The 6,278-nt window shown below is 38.9% G+C and overlaps 2 long non-coding RNA genes across 2 annotated transcripts in view; both read left to right on the top strand.

Moving 5' to 3' along the window:
- Positions 1-54, top strand: part of LOC146486988 (uncharacterized) — a 1,840-nt gene extending 1,786 nt beyond the window's left edge. The window contains exon 3 of the long non-coding RNA XR_014858068.1: positions 1-54. This exon is cut by the window's left edge and continues 726 nt beyond it. This is a non-coding gene — a long non-coding RNA (uncharacterized LOC146486988).
- Positions 55-400: 346 nt separating this feature from the next.
- Positions 401-2,469, top strand: LOC146486987 (uncharacterized). Its single transcript, XR_014858067.1, has 2 exons — positions 401-1,029; positions 2,234-2,469. It is a non-coding gene; the product is annotated as an uncharacterized LOC146486987 (long non-coding RNA).
- Positions 2,470-6,278: the final 3,809 nt, after the last annotated feature.

Below are 6,278 nucleotides of genomic sequence, written 5' to 3'. Positions count from 1 at the left end.
CTGTTTTTATGCAACAATCTTAGCTGTAGGAAATACTGAGGAAAGTGTTCCTAGTTTGCTGTGCTTTGAAGTTGTGCCACCTGAACAAAGATGCAATTAATAAAAAAAAAAACATAGTCATTCACTGGGATGTTGTTATTCTTCCCATTAGAATAATATAATTACCAGAAAATGGATAACGAGAAGGCTGAATCAAAAGGGATTCTCAAGTAACTAAGCCCTTTTTGAAGCGTTGAGTGGTGGAAGGACGAAGCATAAAAGAAGCGGTGATAATCACTAACAATATGGCTCGTATTTACATGTCCATTTTCCATAGTAGCATTATAACTAAAGGAGGTTCGTGAAATATCAAAAAAATTCACTATTAATGATCTCATGATTTCAATTTCAATTCAATTTATTTGCTATTAACAGAAAAATACAACAGAAATACATTATAGACGACACACAATACTCCTACTATTACAATATTCCTATATATAAACTATTTACAATATTAAATGTGTTAAAGGCTAGGAAACCTTGATTGTGCATTGATATTATTAGGAGAAATTTGATACTGATCACTATTGGGGCTTAAAGGTTCAAGGTTCACTGTTCTGATATTTTTTATGTGCTTGTGTAAAAAGTCCTTGAACATAATTTTGTGTTGCTGGTCTTAAAATATTAAGAAAATATAGGACTTGACATGCATGGGTGCAAATATCAATGCAAGAATTTTTTTTTGCTCAAGGAATTGGCACCAACAAGAAATTTTCATCCAAGACAGACACTTTTCTGCAGTGGAGTTTGTGTCTCACAGTTTGATTAAATTCGGTTAGTTCCTGGCTATGGAAGGCCATCAGGTTATGAAAAACTTAAGGATGGTGACTGAAGATCAGCTTACTGTGATGGCTGTCTTGCTGCAGGAATGGTTGACAGTTCATTTGAACACAAAGACATGACAGAGAAACAAATAGTGGAAATATTTTTTTTATTTGTTTTCTATTTATCTCCCATTCTACTCTAAAATCAAGGATCCCATCAGAGGTGAGTGTCCACGTATCTGCTTTGGACATAAAGAACCTTGTATTGTTAGTGTATCATCCTCTATGCATGAACAAATAAAACAAATTATACTCAGTACAACAATGATTATTTAAGCAGCTCACTGTGCCTTACAAATCAAATGCAGATAATAACTTTTGTTCTTTATATCAAGAGTCAAATGTTATTACACTTGTGTATTATGTGGTTGTAATTTTCGAGTCTGTAGACTCCTATGTGTAAAATTATAACCTTCATCAACTTGTCATCAAAGAAGCAATTAAGGGGGTATGTCTCCTAAACTTAACATATATTTCAAATGAAAACTTTTCAAGTGTTATGATAAAGGTGAATCAAGAACCACTGAAATGGAAAGCTCGTCACTACCAAATAAAAATCTAATGGAAAACTCATAGGAACTTGCTCTGTTTGCTCACATGTTGCAAGTAAACAAAACATTCTTCAGATCCCAAATCCAGATGTGGATTTCCCAAAAGAAATTCAAACTTCCATTTTTGAGGCATTTTAATGTTGGACATAATTGGGCGCTGGTTCATATAAAATTATATTATTACAGTGACCTGAAGTTGTGTCCTTTGGCCTGTATAAGAAACCTGCCGCATTTATACAATCCATTTGGTTTGGAAATTTAAACCATTAACTTATGGAAGAAGAGAAATTTGTGCGGCCAAATCAGCTGAAGAGACTACAAAGAGAAGAAATAATTTTAACGTATCACTGGTAGACCACAATTTCTGAAACTTTGCAATTGAAAATATCACATGAACCGTTTGACTTTCCAATGCAAATTTTAACAGCAAGATACCAATCAGTAACTCTATTGTGCCTCATCTACAACAACGACCACAAAATTTTTCTAATAAAGCTTCGACAACAAGAACTCTCTGCATTGTCTGTTGCTAACTGTTACATTACCTTGGGGTGCACAAAAATGATGTGACATTTCCCTGCCTGTACAGTATCTTCAATACAGTTACCATCTAAGGCGAAAACTGGTACAGCTTACTCCGGCTGAGTTAAGTCTTTTTAATTGATCGTCGATAAGCACGTTGATCTTCAGTAGAGAAAGCAGAATTACGATGGATTTGTTCTCGGAACAGCTTTCATCACAGATGGTGGCAAAAGGTAGGAACTAATCTGAGTAAAAAAGTGATTTACTTCGCTTGTTGATTGCAATCTCTCCTAGAGCCTTTTTCGTTTTGGTTTAAGTTTCAAGTTTTGTTGTCCTCTGGACCGAAGAACGTTCCGAAGAGCACCCTCGAAAACGAAAACTTTACCAGGAATGATCACAGTTATGAGCCGGCGGCCATTCAGCACGGTGGACAAAGGATGTTGTGCAGGCCCGTATTCCAGGCCTCAAATCGAACTTTACCAGATCTCCCCTCCGCCTGACCGTGGGAGATCTGGGTATGAGATTAGGACGAGTGTTCATTACAAGGTACGGTTATGTCAAAAGTGTAACTGTAGAACGCCACTTATCGATCAAGAATTCAGCCATGAACTATCCTGAACTTAACTGACGATAAGCAGTTTAGTCTTACCCAAATGTTTGGTAAAACGAATGATTTCTGGTCCTCAGAAGTTGTCTAATCGATCTGAACGAGTGGTAGCCTTGTTGTAAGCCGCTGACCATGTACATTGCAGTGGCGCAAGACACAGAATAATGGTGAGCGGGCTAGCGCGTCTACAAGACCGCTAGCTTGTTCGGTTTTTGGAAATGGAAAGATAGCGTGTGGAGAATCAGGAGGAAAAGTTGAGGTGATCTTACTGATCGAGTGTGTGGATGATATAACTCACCATCACGCAGAATGCCTATTGTTCTTGGGGCATTTACTTACTGGACGGCAAAAATTATAGATCTGTAAAATTAGCGGTGAAGCGTAAATTGAATGACTCTCATTGGTTTAAATTTACGCGCGCACTGCTCCGCAGGGAATACCGTTTAGCTGATCAACTTGTCAGGGCGGAGCTAAAAGACAAAGGCCACACGAACTATTGTTCGTTCTATTGTTTTCTAATACCGCATCTTCGCACTGTTGCTGAATAAGTGCGTACCGGTAACTAGTGTTTTATTTTTCAGTAGTCTAACAGATCGAGGGTTTTTCAAGACCGATTCATCAGCTTCACGCTATTTTTGCATAGGGCAACTCTTACTGCCCTGTATCTTTCGCCAAAACCTCCTGATACTCTCGGCCAACGCACTCCCAATACGCTCCCGAGCAGATTCCGCTAATCGGTAGCCGAGAGGCAGAATACTTGATTGCAGAAATGCAAACACTTTGCTGCGTTGCCCACAAACATCTCTCAATCTCCAAACTGTTTCGCCGTTTAGTTCGATGTGAAACATGGGGCTGTTTTCGCTAACAAAAGGAGGTACAATATTGACTAACAACGGGTGGATCGGGTTTTCGAAGAGCTCTGAAAAGCGCTCCCGATCGCTTACGTTTTCGCTTTCCTGGTTCATTGCGCGACAGGTTTTCGAATGAACCAGCTGTGCCAACAAGAACACTTTTAAACTTCGCGGTAATTGGAATATTTTACAGTCAAGTGGTTTTCTTGAATGGGTTATTGTTAGTTTTGACATCCTTTGTTATACAGACGTGTGCTTATGACAATTTATGACAATACCTCTTCGACCCAAGACGCGCCATTTTCAAACACAACTTCAACAGGTAGTTTTCAAACTCAAAGGGCGAATGGTTCCTGTCGACCTATTTTCAAAGTTGAAACGGATTTTTTTCAGGAAAGACCTAAAATTTGAAAGGCCGTTTGGATTGTCAGAAAATCCCTTCTGAAAACGGCCCCCATACAAAAAATAGGCACATGAAGGAATGCATGTGGTTTCAGTTATTGCCTATGTTCGAGTGACTCTGAAAAAGATCATCGTAAGAAAATGAAAAGGAATCTCTTCAAACATCACTAAATTATATGTGACTGTTACATTTACGGTAAGTTTTTTTGTCTGCTTTATTGACTCCCATTTTGTGCATTTATGAAAAAGTTGCAAAACTGGGGTGTTGCTTCTGTAGGTAAAATAATTAGATTGTTTGCTGTCGATTTCCATGCGTCATACTTGATGAGGGCGATCACGCGATAGAAATTGCGAGCTCATAATCTAATTGTTAAATAAAAAGAGAGTTACAGATGTGTTCGGGTCACGTTTTCAAAAGTCGAGCTATCATAGATTTCTCCCCTGTTATGGAGTGTCTGCGACCCAAGAGATGTAAATGACAGTGGCGTGGCAGCAATGTTGGTTTACCATAACAATAGAGGCTAATCAGGAAAAAAAACCTTACAGATTGTCAGAAAATATTCAAATTGCGACAGTTGCCAGTTGAAGGCGATTTCTTCACCATTTACTAATTAAACCAGGTTTTCTAGACTCTTCTGGGAGTTGTTTTCGCCTTGATTTCTCCTTGTTTTCCTGAACACGCTTTCTAATCATCTTTCCACAGTGATTGCGTCATATAATTCATGGTAAGGTAAGGGTGACTATATGGAAGGTTAGGGTTAGTTTAGGATTAGGGTTAGGGTTACATGGGTGACTATGTGGTACCTTACCATGAATCAGTTGCCATGATTGCGCTCTTCTACCAGCTCCTTCAAGTGGAGGCCATAAAAACCCGTTTAAACGGTTTCAACATTTGCTCATGGCCAACATTCGTTCAACAAAAGTTCCGCGGATGTTGGGCAAATGTTGGACAACTGTTGAACGGTGTGCTCAAACGGCTTCCATACCATTCAAAATATTTGAGAACAAAGGAAATGTTGTACGGATGTTGAACAAAAGTTTAAACCGATTTAAATTTGATTCAACACGCTTTCAACGACCTTTCAACAAGCTTTAACATTTTTTATACTTTCAACAATGTTGGAGGACGTGTTCAAACGCCCCCCAACATCTGGTTCAACAAAGTGTTGAACGCATGTTGAACCGAATGTTAAAACAGTTTAAACGGACCTCAAGGTGTTTTAGTTCAGTGGGGCATACAGCTTCAGTTCAATGCCTGTTGCAATCTCATGAGGACACTTCTCAATGTCCGAGGTCAGTACATGGGTGCCAGTATAGTGGGAGTAGTCAGGGATGTGGCCTGGTGAGTCATACTTCAAAAACTGAGTTGTCCATGTGTGCCCAGAGAGATTCCTCATCCTTTTGTGGTATCAGCCTTCTCTTGAGGTGGTTGTTCAGTTCGCGTGTCACATCAGCTATGATGTACAAGCAGAGGGTTTCCGGAATAAGTCTCCAACCCTTCACAATATTTGGTAAGTCAAGTAAAAGCCAAGAACTATGTTAACTATGGAGGACAGAGTCAGGGTATACCTGCGTGTCATTAGTTAGTACTTAGCGCTCTGATTGGGCAGCCCCGCTCTTCTCAGATTTCCTTCACCTAATCATTACTTCGACCTGATCTTGACGTGAATCTAAGTCTAACATGGAATAAATGTGATGGAATATTTTAAGCCTGATGAACAAATGAGAATGATGTATTATTCAGTAAGTGACACAGGCAAATCCGAGTGCTACTATCAGGAGTCGAAGCTAAGACCTCCCGCTTACTTGTTCGGATGCTCTACCACTGAGCTACAGGAGACACGTGGGAGATAAGGCCATTAAACTAGGTTCATGGGCCAAACATCCTGTATACTGCTAGGATTGTTATGTCATGTGTGGCATATACACAAAGGAATAAATGTGATGGAACTCCTGTTTGGAGCACTCGGATTTTTTTTCCGAGTATGCCTGTGTCATTCATTAAATAATACATCATTCTCAAGTCTAACATATTTAGTGTGAATGGTAGTACACTACGACAGGACGTTTCTCCAAAGCTTTCCGGCATTGATTTTTTGAGAACTGAAATACATCACAAGTCCCTTTACAAATAGACTTAATATTAGATTAAAATCTTTTTATATTTAAGTTTCTATAGAGGCTTTTGTACTTTTCTATATTTTGTCAACCAATCATATTTCATCTTTTCATTAGTATCATTTTAAATATTGTAACCGTTTTATTTAGTTTTTACCTTTACTTAGCTTTTTTGCAGCCCCATAAGAAGATTAGTTCTGTCTCACGCGAAATAATGGGCAATACAATTACCCTATATAGCTGTCCGATCAGCCTCGCATTTGGTTTTACGTTTCATCATTTCATTGACAGACTAAAAAGTGAAAACACTGCGGCATGACTATAAGTAGTCAGTCTCCGGTGAGTGACCAGAACAAAGCAC

This window comes from Pavona decussata, unplaced genomic scaffold, assembly GCF_977016875.1.
Source record: "Pavona decussata unplaced genomic scaffold, jaPavDecu1.1 SCAFFOLD_19, whole genome shotgun sequence".
Classification (NCBI taxonomy): Eukaryota; Metazoa; Cnidaria; class Anthozoa; order Scleractinia; family Agariciidae; genus Pavona; species Pavona decussata.
Note: the sequence above shows the minus strand (reverse complement) of the source record. Positions and strands in the feature narration are given on the sequence as shown.